Source organism: Armigeres subalbatus, chromosome 3, assembly GCF_024139115.2.
Source record: "Armigeres subalbatus isolate Guangzhou_Male chromosome 3, GZ_Asu_2, whole genome shotgun sequence".
Taxonomy (NCBI): Eukaryota; Metazoa; Arthropoda; class Insecta; order Diptera; family Culicidae; genus Armigeres; species Armigeres subalbatus.
The window spans coordinates 119,969,249-119,985,706 of record NC_085141.1 but is presented as its reverse complement, the minus strand read 5'-3'; the positions used below and the strand labels follow the sequence as shown (position 1 = coordinate 119,985,706).

Sequence of the window (16,458 nt, the reverse complement as noted above, 5' to 3'; positions counted from 1 at the left end):
ATTAAATATTTCTCCATTTCTCTCAGATTTCGTTATATCATAGCTCAACTGGTAGTCTCATGTACGTCGCCAAGTGGCTTCATGAAATCTAAATTTGTTTTAATCAAAATCAATGCTCGCAGGACTTTGAAACTTTCTAGATCGTAAACCATTTTCCGTTGGTCTTCCATACGCACCTTGTAGTTTCATAAACTGCAATACATTTTAGGACACCTTTCAGACACGCCTTATAGTTTTCTAAGCCATGAACCATTTTCCACCTGTCTTTTAGACGCGCATTGTGATTTTGCAATCACAAACCGATTTCATACGGTCTTCCAGGCGAGGCTTTTTTATTCTTCAAACCACAAACCATTTTTCCAGCGGTCTTTCAGACGGGCCACCACAAATTTCTTACGACGCGTCTTGTGATTTAACAAACCACAAACTATTTTCCGACGGTCTTCGAGACGCGTCTTGTGATTTAGCAAACTACAAACCATTTTCCGACGGTCTTCGAGACGCGTCTTGTGATTTAGCAAACCACAAACCATTTTCCGACGGTCTTCGAGACGCGTCTTGTGATTTAGCAAACCACAAACCATTTTCCGACGGTCTTCGAGACGCGTCTTGTGATTTTGCAAATCACAAACCATTTTCCGACGGTCTTCGAGACGCGTCTTGTGATTTTGCAAATCACAAACCATTTTCCGACGGTCTTCGAGACGCGTCTTGTGATTTTGCAAACCACAAACCATTTTCCGACGGTCTTCGAGACGCGCCTTGTGATTTTGCAAACTGAAATACATATATCACTCGTCACAATTTAACCATTTGAATTCAACTCACCTCATGAAATTAGCGACAGGATCAAAAAAAAATAGACTGGCAGGATCACCAAAATGTGAGGCCCTAAATGGCCAGAACGAAATTATGACAGCGACTCTCCGTGGATGCGTGTGCATGCCGCGGAGGTCTGACTAGAAGGGGCAAAGTCTTGGCTTGCTGCTTCTCGATCGACACGCTGATGTATGATTCTATTAACACACGCTGAAGGCATTTTACTCAAACCCCACACGGGTCAATATGACCCGAACACCGTAGGTGAATTTTTTTTAGTACTGTAGGAAGGTTAAAAATGTATCTGAAGTAAAAATTCCAAACTCACCGGAAAAGTCAATAATCTGTGTGCCACAATTTTTTCCTTTAATCTAATATCTATTCATCCTATCCAAAATAAACCTTTCCAATATAATACCTTCTCCTTTCCCATTTTGCTTGTTTAGGGTAAATGGTGTATTTTAGACAATTGAATATATTTAGGATTTTCGTTAAAGAGGAACTGTTCCATTTTCCATCTCACTGAACATATAATCATCTTATCGCAAAACGAATAAATACAACACATATTTCGTTGCTTCTTTTTGCTAACATGCGTGCTAACTTCTGAAAAAGAGATAAAGTCCAGGGGCAGTAACCCTATTTGGCGTGTTTTTCTACCCAGATTTTTTCAAATAAATGATAATGTGTTTGTAAAGCTTCTTTCATGGCCACATTCCTATCCATATTTATGTAACAAAACAAACCAAGAGTCCCAAATATATTCAGATGACCAGAATACCATCGTTACCCTAAATCGCATTAATATTTTTATCACATATTTGGAAAATCCATTTCCGACGGTGATTCGAGACTGATTTTGACTTCTAGTTCTTTCCCGGATCAACCGACAACGAACGACATCGAGGCATGATGGCAGTGAACGATGACCTCGGTGTCGGACGCCGTAACGTGACGATATTCCCAAGCAAAGCGGAAGATGTCGTAAAAAAGGAAACGTTTCCTTCTCAACTTTGACCTGTCTGATGCTTGCCGCTACCGCAAGTAGGTACCTGCCTGCCGGAGAAGAGTAACGACACCGGTCGCTGTTGTCGGTCCTCTTACCAAATGCTCTCCTGTGGCAATAAGATAGATTGGAAACATAATTTGAAACCTGTAACGCAGGTGGATGTGTGGGTGTAGATTTGATGGGATTTGGAAAGTTTCGTGCGGCGTGCTTGTTCGTTCATTCCCATTCCTGGATGTTGATGTTGCTGTAGGGTTCAGCTCCCATTCGATAAATGGAAATTTCTGTACGAAAATTTATATTTTGTCGAGTAAAGGGAGTCAAACATCTGTCGTCGTTTGGACGAACTGGTGCAACACCCCATCCAACAACAATGGACAGATAAAGGTCAGATTCGCCAAATTGAATCCTGGAGACAGGTGATCCGAGGGAATCATCTGTTATAGAGAGAACAAATTTATTTCGCTTATGTTGGTCTGGCAGACAATTAGGGCACATTTTTGATTGATACGAACCGGTAGCGTTCCATGTTTTAGTTGAATGAATCGATGGAACCCTCGGTTGATGCTCGAAGAAATGTAAATACCATGACGCCGTGGAAACACGAACGTTGACAAGATTCTACTGCTTGCACAGACAAAGTTACTTTGCTTGAGATGAACGAAAACCTGTACTTTTGGTTGACGTAAATGGATGGAGCAAAAAAAAAATCATTTGATCTGATGGGGCATCAAAAATTTAAAACCGTATATAACAAACTTTAAAGCAATGAATGCAAGAGAAAAACTCTCATCTTTGTAAAAGATGTTTGCTTGAAAAACCAGCCCAGTCAATACAATATCGTATATATTGTCACATATGATGCTAAACTGGAGGTGATATACATACTTCCCCATGCATGTATGTTGGAATTATTTTGGAGCATCCCTAGTTGTATGAATCTGTATTGAACTGTATGAAATAAAAGCTTATAAAGGAGTATCTATCAGCATGTGGTTGAAGATAGCCGCTCAAGCAAACTATAAGAAAAAGTTGTTTCTCTTTACCTTTCTAATCTAGAAGTTTCAGTAGTTCAAGTCCGTGGTCCCTTAAACCTACAGAATTGGGGCTTGTGTAAATGAGATGATTCTCGAGCAATAAGTGCGTATACTTTTGCGGGAATGTGGTGAAAAAAGAACTATAGTTTGTATCGAGTACTGAACAATAAGTAAATCTCGACGATAGCACAATGGATTTGCATGGTTATCACTACCCTGTGAATCAATTAACGTACGATGAAGAACAGAAATTATGCTCTGTTATATCGGATTATTTGTCGAATCTGGACCGTGCATTAAATACAATTACACAACATGTAGCAGAAATGAGAAGTGATATGTACGAGATGGCTTCTAATAATAAGAATATTGTGCTAAACCTGGAGTGGTGTCACGAAACAAAGGCCGCTCCGAATCAACTAGCGACACATGCCTCTTGTGAAGTTGAACCACAACGAGGGCATATGATTGATACTGTCGCCGTTACATCAACAAGCGATGCGGAGTGCAAACAAATTCACACGGACAAAGTAAGAAGCTTAGAATTAGTTCCTGAAGGCAACTGTGAATGTAAAATTGAAATTGGAGAAGTGGATGAAGAAATGCAGAATTCAGTCGTGCCAAAACAAACAAGAAAAATAACTTTCAACGGGCTCGAATACAACTTCAAGTGTAAACAGCCAAAATCTAACCGATTTGCAGATGTACGAAACATTCTATACAAGCTTTGCTATTGCACAAATAACGACGAAAAGAGGCGAGAACAACACGCTGTAATGAAGTCAGGAAGGCGATTCAGGAAACGCAGTAAAATTAAAGAGTATTATTGGACTTCGTTTATTATCATCCGGGGCGAATGATGGTCAGTATGGCCGAATGTTGGAATTATTTTGGAGCATCCCTAGTTGTATGAATCTGTATTGAACTGTATGAAATAAAAGCTAATAAAACAGTATCTATCAGCATGTGGTTGAAGATAGCCGCTCATGCAAATTATAAGTTAAAGTTGTTTCTCTTTACCTTTCTAATCAAGAAGTTTCGGTAGTTCAAGTCCGTGGTCCCTTAAACCTACATGTATGTTTTCGTGAAGCAGATCCAATTGATCACAAATCGTACCGCAGCCTAGAAAAATATTTGCCATTTTGACAAAAAGTGTACTGATAGCTTTAGGACTTTTGATTACAAATTTTGCCTTTTCTCTAGCCTATCACCCAACCAGCGGATGGCAGATTTTAATACAGTTCTGCTGAAACTGTATAATAATTTGGTATATACAATTTCGAAAGATTTGTTGTATTGAAATCTAACAGATTTGTATTATTGACGTAAACTACGTCTAAGGGGAAGACTCGGATACAGGGTGACAAATGAAAATTTTCAAATTCGAGACCGTCACGAAATCATGTAAGATTAAGCGCCTTTTTCTTCCGATGGATTTTTGAGATTTAGGGTAAATCACTACTTGGGCCTATGGACCCGATTCCCGGCTCACTGCACAGAAAACTAAGGATTTATACTTTTTTGGAAGCCGTAGAGTTATGGTGGATAATTTTAAAAAAGTCTCCCATTTATTTCGCACAGTACTCAATATTTTTCAACCATTTATTTCACTCCTAATTGGTCCAATTATAGAAAATAAAAATGTACATTCCGAACAATCGCTCTCCGTTGCTACACCACTCAGCCGGAGTGAATCTTTCCACTTTTACAAAACGGTATTTTCATATAAACACCTACCTGAAAATCGTCACAGTTCTCGATACAATCATTGCTTGAAGCTGTTAATGACCACACAATAATTCTAAACTCACGCACTTTAATCCCTTCTATTTGTTCGTTTCACTAGAACTAATATAAACATTTTAGAATACATTTAAAAATGTATCCTCAAACCGAACAAAAATTCACCTCGGCATAAGAACTTCTAGCCGCACCGTGCTGCCAAAAGGCCAGGAGTCTTTTTTAGTATGAAAAAAATCCTTCATCGTTCATAGGAAAACTATCTAATACGTTGACGCTATCATGTTATTTATAATTCTCTCGATTTCAAAAAGTGAAAAAAATATAGTTTTTAAGCGTTTGGAAGTAATTTGGATGAGTGAATATATCTTTTCAACCAAATAAAAATTATTATAAATAATACCATCTGGCATCATGTCGGCGTTGAACGTGCATATTTTTGTTTACGTCACATTTTCTACCGTCCTGAGAGAGAATGAGAATAAGATGTTGAGAGATTGAGCGAAATTTTGCTTAGGCCGGGAACCGGTTTGGAAGTGGGCCGGAAATGAAATCGCTAGAACTGAAATTAGTGCTGGACCTCGTTAATTTAAATCAAATAAAAGCTTTTTCAAACGATTATTATTATTTATTCAGACTAAGGCCGAAGTGGCCTGTGTGGTATATAAGAGTCTTCTCCATTCGGCTCGGTCCATGGCTACACGTCGCCAACCACGCAGTCTGCGGAGGGTCCACAAGTCATCTTCCACCTGATCGATCCACCTTGCCCGCTGCGCACCTCGCCTTCTTGTGCCCGTCGGATCGTTGTCGAGAACCATTTTCACCGGGTTACTGTCCGACATTCTGGCTACGTGCCCGGCCCATCGCAGTCGTCCGATTTTCGCGGTGTGAACGATGGATGGTTCTCCCAACAGCTGATGCAATTCGTGGTTCATTCGCCTCCTCCACGTACCGTCCGCCATCTGCACCCCACCATAGATGGTACGCAGCACTTTCCTTTCGAAAACTCCAAGTGCGCGTTGGTCCTCCACGAGCATCGTCCAGGTCTCGTGTCCGTAGAGGACTACCGGTCTAATTAGCGTTTTGTAGATTGTCAGATTGGTACGGCGGCGAACTCTATTCGATCGGAGCGTCTTGCGGAGTCCAAAGTACGTACGATTTCCAGCCACTATGCGTCTCTGAATTTCTCTGCTGGTGTCATTTTCGGCAGTCACCAGTGAGCCCAAGTACACAAATTCTTCTACCACCTCGATTTCGTCACCACCGATGCAAACTCGCGGTGGGTGGCTCACATTGTCTTCTCTTGAACCTCTGCCTATCATGTACTTCGTCTTCGACGTGTTGATGACTAGTCCGATCCGCTTAGCTTCCCTCTTCAGTCTGATGTAGGCTTCCTCCATCTTCTCAAAGTTATAATATCTATGTCGTCGGCGAAACCAAATAGCTGGACGGACTTATTGAAAATTGTACCACTCGTGTTAATCCCTGCTCTTCGTATTACCCCTTCCAAAGCGATGTTGAATAGCAAACACGAAAGACCATCACCTTGCCGTAACCCTCTGCGGGTTTCGAAGGGACTCGAGAATGCCCCTGAAACTCGAACTACGCACATCACCCGGTCCATCGTCGCTTTGATCAATCGTGTCAGTTTATCCGGAAAACCGTGTTCGTGCATTAGCTGCCATAGCTGGTCCCGATCGATTGTATCATATGCGGCTTTGAAGTCGATGAATAGATGATGTGTGGGCACGTTGTATTCGCGGCATTTCTGCAGTACTTGGCGAATGGCGAACACCTGGTCCGTGGTGGAGCGTTCGCCCATAAAACCCGCCTGGTACTGCCCCACGAACTCCCTTGCAGTTGGTTCGTTTTTCAAACGATGTTTACCAAGAAAAGCGCAAAAGTGAACCCCATTGCAGTATTGCACGGCACACGAAATTTAGGAAAAGTTGCTTCCTGTCATAAATATCAATTAAATAATGCAGTCGTATGCATGTTAGGCCGGGAATGGGGTAAGAAACCCTATATATCAATCGACTCGGAAATTCTCTACCAATTTGTCAATTATATTGAAACTTTGGGTTATGAACGTTAAAATAGGGTATCGGATCATTTTGGCAGCACCCTCTTTTCTTGTCCGCAAGAGTCTCGTTTCGGCCGTCGCCGTTCAGTGCGGTTGGCTTTTGGACTCTGCTTTTTGTGCGGTGTTTCGCACAAAAAGTAGAACAATGGAACCAGTGGCCGCAGTCGAAACAAATGTAACAAAAATGCGTAATGTAGTGCATGCTGTATAAAAAGTGATGCAGATAGGGGCATGTTTATGCATGAGACGATCAATTGTTATGATTATAAAATATGATCTCCGCAAAGTCAAGGGGAAGGGGGTAATCTTCTTCTTCTTCTACTGAATCGAGCGGCGTGAACATTTGAATGCAGAGGTTTTTGGGGCCGGGGAAGGTTCTCGTTCTGGCTCCTATACAAATGACACACCAATTTCATTATAACTCCAGATCAAGCAAATGGAACCAAATCTGGCGTGTGGAGGTTTTGGAAGGGAAGATATGTTTCTGTGATGGTTTGCAACGCCTCCCCCTTCTGGAAAGAGGGACTCCCATACAAATAAACCAAAAATTTCTGCATAACTCGAGAACTAATCAGAGAATAAATCAATTTTAGGCGAAACAAAGTTCGTCGGGTCTGCTAGTAAAAAATAAATATTAAAATGGAAAAAAAAATTAAAAAACTCCTCGGATTTGTTAAAGAATGTTTTGAAAGTTCTCAAAATTTACCGGAAAAATTTTTTGTTGCCCCTCAAATTGTTATTTTTGAGCAAAACAATCCGAAGGGGGGACATATTAAAAAAAATATTTATATCGGCCTAATAATATTTTGTCCAATTAAATGCGCGCCTGAATCAGAAGGATTTAACTTTGATTCAGGAAGTGTGAATGCACTTAAGATATTTTTATAATACGTGGGTGCAATCATGCGGTACTTATTGTATACGACAAAAGCTTCGGAACGCATACGTTCTTGAAACGGGCTATATGAGTTACAATAGAGCTATCACCTTCTTGCTCCCTGATTCAAAAGTCTTGCAATGATATTAATAAAATGGTTGCACGAATATTTTATCCATAGTGACACTCAGTGTTGGTAGAATCATACTCAAATCTGAATCATCGAGGTTTCATGCACGAGCTAACTCGCCTGCTATTCTGTAGGGGGAGCATTGCGCTTGAGTTTCTCGGCCAGAATCGCATCGCTTCGCTCACTCACCGAAAATGATTCCGTTCTAAAAAGCGTCAAAACGCAATCGAGGCATATGTTTTGTTTATATGTGCAATTATTAGCCATTGTTTTAGTCGAAAAACAGTTAATTCAATGCATTCATCAATGAAGAACACGTAAATATCATGCAATGATGCAAATTGCGATTAGAATCATGAGCAAATCTCTAGGCCATGATTCTGATGGGATTTGACTCACGCATGGTTTGAATCGCCGATGAGATTTGAGATTTTGAGATTTTACCAACACTGGTGACACTGCCAGACAGGGGGAGTTAGATTGTTATAACACACACACCCTCTTTTCCCGCCCGCAACATTTACTACTCGCGCGTATCACAACCAAATTAATTGGATTTCAGTACATGATTGACATTTTATGATTTCTAGTGATGCACGAAAAACAAGATATGCCTATGATTGGAATGTTTCTGAATAATAAATGTTGCAAACGGAAAGAGGATGGTCCCTTACACGGAAGAAAAAAAAGTACCCAAAATTGAGTATTTTTAAACTTACTTTTGAGTTATTTTTTCTCTTCTCTTTCATCCACTCTTTCTTTTGTTGTCAAAAACAAAAGAGCCAAACAATCCAACGACGCCAGTTCAATACGGGAAGCCAATTTTGAGTTTCATTACCTGAGGTCGAAATTGAGTGAATTAAACTTACATTTGGGTAAATAACTTTTCCGTTGGGTACATTTTAAACATTGGAGTAAAGGCAAACTACTTCGACCCTACTTACTCAATTTTGGCTTCCCGTACGGATGTTCGAGGTTGGGTGAATTAAACTCACTATTGGGTAGTTTATTTCTTCCGTGTAGGGCTTCTTCTATAGAAATATTTCATCAAATGCTTCAAAACCCAAATGTAGGCAATTCGAATCCAAGAGAAGCATCATTACCACTTAGGAATAAATCGTATCCAACAATTTTCATATCTTAAGATACGCTAGTTTTGTTCGAAACCAGTGACATAAGTAATCAAATGAATTTTATAAAAATATTCATGCATGATGGCACTACAATCCTCAATGAACAAAACTGCCTTACGTAGTTTACGTTGGGCGGTTGTGTCTTATACATCTTCTTCTTCTTCTTATTGGCATTACATCCCCACACTGGGACAGAGCCGCCTCGCAGCTTAGTGTTCATTAAGCACTTCCACAGTTATTAACTGCGAGGTTTCTAAGCCAGGTTACCATTTTTGCATTCGTATATCATGAGGCTAACACGATGATACTTTTATGCCGTCGATTCCAATCCGAAAATTGTCTAGACCGGCACCGGGAATCGAACCCAGCCACCCTCAGCATGGTCTTGCTTTGTAGCCGCGCGTCTTACCGCACTGCTAAGGAGGGCCCCAGCATGTACAGTCTTGTACATAACCCTTCTGATTTTTTAATACAATATCTGTACAAAAACCTTACAGAATTGTATATGCCAAGATTTCAACAATAATTGTCAGATTTGTTTTTTGGGTGAGCTACTTAAATAGATGGTTTCTAACAGACTTCGGTGGGCCGATTACTTAGCGTGGGTTCAAAAAAAAAATTCAGCAGACAAACGGATAGAGGTCGGCGAGTTCGTGATTAACCGCAGACGTGCTAATCTAGGAACAAAATCACTAGGGTAACGGTACCAATAGTGGAGGTATTAGTAGATCAACAAAAGAAAACATTTTTTTATAATTGAAAATTATGGGAAATTCAAAAATTTAATACCTTAGCCAATAGATAAACTAATAAATTTGCTAACAAAAATGAAATTGGTGTCATTTAACATCAACAACTACCAAATATCGCTTGCACCACTAATGGGTACACTGTTCCTTTAGTGGCGGTAAAAAATAATTTTGGTTCCCATAGTGGTGCTATCCATTGATTTCTTATGGGACTCGCCACTATTGGTACAGTTGCACCACTATAGGTGCAAGGGAGTCAATTTTATTAAGGAAAATCATTGTTTTCAATAGTTTTTCGGGTGGAAACTAAGGATAAGTTGTATTTGACTGGATATTTAGAGCACGACGCATCAGCTGAAACCATCGTAAAGTGTATAATTATGAAAAATCTCATTTAAACCCCACTACCTCCACTGTTGGTGCTACCTCCACTAAGGGTACGGTTACCCTAGTCCTCTTTGCTTGTTTTTTATGCATTGTTTTTTTACAATTTCCTTTAAACAATTACACTCCTTGAAGGTGGATCATTGATTAATTAAATATGAACGGAAAAATGTTAATGACAATGCATTTTTCGGTTTACATTGATAACCGGAATTTCCAACAAAAGCATCCAAAACAAAACAGACAGTTCATCAATGCTGATAACACCAAACCGTGGGTAAATCGGTTGAATGTTATTTTGCGGTAAGCACGTGATTTCCACTGCGGAAACTGCCACGTACTAAGCCTTCAAATTAATATAGGTTAGCAATAAATTTAATCTTCAAGCGGATTACTTCCGCGCAGCTCACGCGTCCATTCACTTGTTCGAGACAACCGAAACCCACCAGCCGGCCTCGGAACTTGTGTGTTATCGCCTCCCCCCGCAATCCCAACTGACATGCAAGTGAACGGAAAGAACCGCTCGCGGATGGCTGACTTTGGCGCTGGCAGCTACTGACTGATTATATGCGCAAGTAGGCATGCATAACATCAAACATTCACTATGGGAGTGTGCCAAAAATGTGTTATCATTAAAAATATTTACAAAATATTTTGTACCTCAATTTTGTACCATTGTCAACTAAGTGGAGCGTATCGTTAGTTATAAATAAACTCATTTCCATTTCCTAATGACATATATAAAAATACAATGACACGTTTCGGAAGGTCATACATTTCCATTCCAAAAACGGCGTTAGACACGTCTTTGCGGTCATAACTAAAAGAAAGGATCTTTCGATCAGTTCTGCTCACCATCAGAGCACCTCTGCATCTCCACGATTATCTAAAGATTGTATTGTTTTACTCAAATCAATTTATTTACAAACAAAACTAATATGTAGTGCCAAATTAAAAAGGTTGCCCCGGCGGTCAAGTACATCTAAGCTGAGTCGTCCAAAGATCGACGGATCCTATTACAAATTGGTTTTCGTGATTTAAGTAAACTTCTGGTACAACTTTTTTTGTACAAAAAAGGCAAAATACTGAGCTCCCACGTTCTGGACATATTTTGTATATACATATCTAGCAAAAATATTACATTTGTAATGTGTATGACGTTTAATTTTCTGATTATTGGCCAACCTCCTCCCCATAGTGGACTGGAGGAAGCTCAAGCAAACCTGCGCGCTGCACATCAGTAGGTACATATATGCGGGTGAGCAATTGAATGTGAGTTTCACATCATATATATGTTATGTGCCTGTAGACTACAACCGCAGCAACACAGCTTCAGAGTTGGTTCTATAGAATCTTTCTCCTGGTAACGAAACAGATAGCAAGTTTCGTTAGGTTACCTTGTGATTAGCACACCGCGCAATGCTGACCTTTGCACAGTGAACTAACAGTGACTCGATGCAGTTGGTACTAAACGACTGCCGTACTGCCCTGGATGATGGTTGTATTAAGTTTGTTATTGATAAAAACGATTAAACAATTGATAGCGTCGTTTAATCGTTAGCGGCACGCTTAAATTGAGGATATGAAGTTACCTTATACCCTCACCTCCAACTAATTACAGATCATTTGACATAAATAACACCGTTAGGCATAAGGACATTTAGCAATTTTCTAACAATTCTGTATAAGAACCTACCAAAACCTGTATAAGAACTGGGCATATGTGAAAATGATAGATTCTTATACAAATATTGTATGAAACATTACAATTTTTCAAGCTTTTCTTACAATATTTGTTTGAGAGTTTACATTTTTTGTAAAAGAATTTAACAATGTCGAATATGCTCAGTTCTTATACAGACTTTGGTAGGTTCTTTGGTGGGCAGCAGGGACTATGTCCAAGAGTTTGCGCAGGCCCAATAAGCCGCCTGGAAAACCAATCATTACGAACAATATAAGAGATAATGCGACTCGATATAATCGGCAAAGACCTAGGCGACGAATACAAGATCACGATTGGAAGCTTGGAACATGGAATTGCAAGTCGCTAGGTTTCGCAGGTTGCGACAGGATGATCTACATCCCCGCAACTTCGACGTCGTGGCGCTGCAGGAGATTTGCTGGACAGGACAGAAAGTGTGGAAAAGCGGGCATCGAGCGGCTACCTTCTACCAAAGCTGTGGCACCACCAACGAGCTGGGAACCGGCTTCATAGTGCTGGGTAAGATGCGCCAACGCGTGATAGGGTGACAGCCAATCAACGCAAGGATGTGCAAGCTGAGGATTAAAGGCCGTTTCTTCAACTATAGCATCATCAACGTGCACTGCCCACACGAAGGGAGAACCGACGAAGAGAAAGAAGCGTTCTATGCACAGCTGGAGCAGACATACGATGGATGCCCACTGCGGGACGTCAAAATCGTCATCGGTGACATGAACGCACAGGTAGGAAGGGAGGAAATGTATAGACCGGTCATCGGACCGGATAGTCTGCACACCGTATCGAATGACAACGGCCAACGATGCATAAACTTCGCAGCCTCCCGCGGAATGGTAGTCCGAAGCACCTTCTTTCCCCGCAAAAATATCCACAAGGCCACATGAAGATCACCTAACCAAGAAACGGAAAACCAAATCGACCACGTTCTAATCGACGGTAAATTCTTCTCCGACATCACGAATGTCCGCACTTACCGCAGTGCGAATATTGGATCCGACCACTACCTCGTTGCAGTATGCCTGCGCTCAAAACTCTCGACGGTGTACAACACGCGTCGAAGTCGGACGCCGCGGCTTAACATTGGGCGGCTACAAGACGGTAGACTAGCCCAAGAATACGCGCAGCAGCTGGAAGTGGCACTTCCGACGGAAGAGCAGCTAGGCGCAGCGTCTCTTGAAGATGGCCGGAGAGATATACGATCCGCCATTGGTAGCACCGCAACCGCTGCACTTGGCACGGTGCCCCCGGATCAGAGAAACGACTGGTATGACGGCGAATGTGAGCAGTTAGTAGAAGAGAAGAATGCAGCATGGGCGAGATTGCTGCAACACCGCAAGAGGGCGAACGAGGCACGATATAAACGGGCGCGGAACAGACAAAACTCGATTTTCCGGAGGAAAAGCGCCAGCAGGAAGATCGAGACCGTGAAGAGACGGAGCCACTGTACCGCGCTAATAACACACGAAAGTTCTATGAGAAGTTAAACCGTTCACGTAAGGGCTACGTGCCACAGCCTGATATGTGCAAGGACATAAACGGGAACCTTCTTACGAACGAGCGTGAGGTGATCCAAAGGTGGCGGCAGCACTACGAAGAACACCTGAATGGCGATGTGGCAGACGAAGATGGCGGTATGGTGATGGACCTGGGAGAACGCGCGCAGGACATAATTTTACCGGCTCCGGATCTCCAGGAAATCCAGGAGGAGATTGGCCGGCTGAAGAACAACAAAGCCCCTGGGGTTGACCAACTACCAGGAGAGCTATTTAAACACGATGGTGAAGCACTGGCTAGAGCGCTGCACTGGGTCATTACCAAGATTTGGGAGGAGGAAGTTTTTCCGCAGGAATGGATGGAAGGTGTCGTGTGTCCCATCTACAAAAAGAGCGATAAGCTGGATTGTAGCAACTACCGCGCAATCACATTGCTGAACGCCGCCTACAAGGTACTCTCCCAAATTTTATGCCGTCGACTAGCACCTACTGCAAGGGAGTTCGTGGGGCAGTACCAGGCGTGTTTTATGGGCGAACGCTATACCACGAACCAGGTGTTCGCCATTCGCCAAGTACTGCAGAAATGCCGCGAATACAACGTGCCCACACATCATCTATTCATCGACTTCAAAGCCGCATATGATACAATCGATCGGGATTAGCTATGGCAGCTAATGCACGAACACGGATTCCCGGATAAACTGACACGGTTGATCAAAGCGACGATGGATCGGGTGATGTGCGTAGTTCGAGTTTCAGGGGCATTCTCGAGTCCCTTCGAAACCCGCAGAGGGTTACGGCAAGGTGATAGTCTTTCGTGTCTGCTATTCAACATCGCTTTGGAAGGGGTAATACGAAGAACAGGGATTAACACGAGTGGTAAAATTTTCAATAAGTCCGTCCAGCTATTTGGCTTCGCCGACGACATTGATATTATGGCACGTAACTTTGAGAAGATGGAGGAAGCCTACATCAGACTGAAGAGGGAAGCCAAGCGGTTCGGACTAGTCATCAACACGCCTTAGTACATGGTTGGAAGAGGTTCAAGAGACGACAATGTGAGCCACCCACCGCGAGTTTGCATCGGTGGTGACGGAATCGAGGAGGTAGAAGAATTTGTGTACTTGGGCTCACTGGTGACTGCCGAAAATGACACCAGCAGAGAAATTTGGAGGCGCATAGTGGCTGGAAATCGTACGTATTTTGGACTCCGCAAGACGCTCCGATCGAATAGAGTTCGCCGCCGTACCAAACTGACAACCTACAAAACGCTCATTAGACCGGTAGTCCTCTACGGACACGAGACCTGGACGATGCTCGTGGAGAACCAACGCGCACTTGGAGTTTTCGAAAGGAAAGTGCTGCGTACCATCTATGGTGGGGTGCAGATGGCGGACGGTACGTGGAGGAGGCGAATGAACCACGAGTTGCATCAGCTGTTGGGAGAACCATCCATCGTTCACACCGCGAAAATCGGACGACTGCGGTGGGCCGGGCACGTAGCCAGAATGTCGGACAGTAACCCGGTGAAAATGGTTCTCGACAACGATCCGACGGGCACAAGAAGGCGAGGTGCGCAGCGGGCAAGGTGGATCGATCAGGTGGAAGATGACTTGCGGACCCTCCGTAGACTGCGTGGTTGGCGACGTGTAGCCATGGACCGAGCCGACTGGAGAAGACTCTTATATACCGCACAGGCCACTTCGGCCTTAGTCTGAATAAATAAATAAATAAATTGGTAGGTTCTTATACAGAATTGTTAGAAAATCTAACAGCCGCTGGTTGGGTGCATATATAAAAATTAATCTATGTATGTATAATCTAACATATGTATAATCTAATCTAAGCTCGCTAGATTTTACCCGAATTTGGTACACACATTCTCTATCCTTAGGAAAAGTGAACAGGGTCATTTGGAAAAGATAGAGGAGTTGGGGACTGGTTTTGATTAGAAAACTACCAAATCAGTGTACCTTTCATCTCCCAGGACCGATTTCAACCTAATTTTGTACACATATTCACTATGAGGAGGCGATTTTAGGCGTATTGTTCAGAAAACGGACAATGAGGTGTATCTTCTGAACCCCTAGACCGATTTCAAACAGCTTTGACTAAAGGCAGAAGAAAGATGAAAGTAGAAAAAGAAAAAACATGTTGAATAGAAAAAGAAGATAGAAGAAATGAGGAAAAATGAATAAGGGAGATCGAAGAAGGAAGAGGAAGAAAGAAGGCAAAAAAGGTGGAAGAAAAAAGGGAGAGTAGAAGGAAGAAGAACGGAAAACGGATAAGAAAGCATAAAAAGAAAAAAAAAGAAGAAGGGAAAAAATAAGGAAAAGGAGGAAGATAGAAGAAAAAGAAAGAATGAAAAAAAAAACAAAAAGAGAAGAAAGAAATAAAAATGAAGAAGAAAGAAGGATGGTGGATTTACAATTACAGCCTATGGTAATATTAGGCTAATCGACATTCGACCAAATGGTCTAACACCAAGTAGGACACAAAGACAAATCGGTACATCCTCTCTATTGAGAAACGGATCACAGAGTACACACCGAATTGCAACTAGGAAAACTGCTCCTTGAATCCATACCATGTACCCAAATCAATACCATTCGAAAACAAAGAATTGGTGCGCAAATTGTTTTATTTCTCATTTTTGTGATTTTTTCAGCAGTGAGCACGCCGGATAACAACAGAACACGACACAAATTGAGCCTAAATAGCCTGTTTTGCGAATGTTATTGATATAGGAGCATGTTATTGATAATGGAACAGATACCCTATGTATCGATATATCTTTCTGTGAGTATTGAAAAACCTCTTTTAAACTACCCGCCGAAAAGGGAATTTGGCTGCGATAGCTGCCAAAAATGTTGAGTTTGAAAAAGAGAAATAAAACTTTTCCGAAAAATAATAACAAAATAAATAGTTGATGAGGACAATGATGAGAGAGGTTACAAAATAATGTTTTTACAGGATTGTCGTTCATTGCACTTTCATCAAAATGATGTGCGCGTTCGTTTTTATGGTGAAAGCTAATGAAAAAATTAGATTGATCACCAAGCGCTCTCAAAATAGTGTAGTTTTGGGCAATCAAATAAAAATAGTTATAAAAGCAATATCGTAGATCTTTACTGATTGTGTTTATATTCCACCTCAATATATTTTTAATGCAAAGCAATGTCCAAAAAAGTAGATTACGTGCTGAAAACATCGTCAAATCAAGAAATCCAGTGATAAATATCACTGACTTGAAAATACCTGTACCTTTTCAACATGGCCACCATCAA

General features: G+C 41.6%; 2 protein-coding genes across 2 annotated transcripts in view; both read right to left on the bottom strand.

The window, feature by feature from the left end:
* The window catches only part of LOC134223840 (uncharacterized), a 532,543-nt gene that overhangs the window by 349,605 nt on the left and 166,480 nt on the right, over nucleotides 1–16,458 (bottom strand). The window lies entirely within an intron of this gene.
* LOC134223839 (uncharacterized) overlaps nucleotides 1–16,458 on the bottom strand; it is a 480,585-nt gene that overhangs the window by 424,173 nt on the left and 39,954 nt on the right. The gene's annotated exons all lie outside the window — the stretch shown is intronic.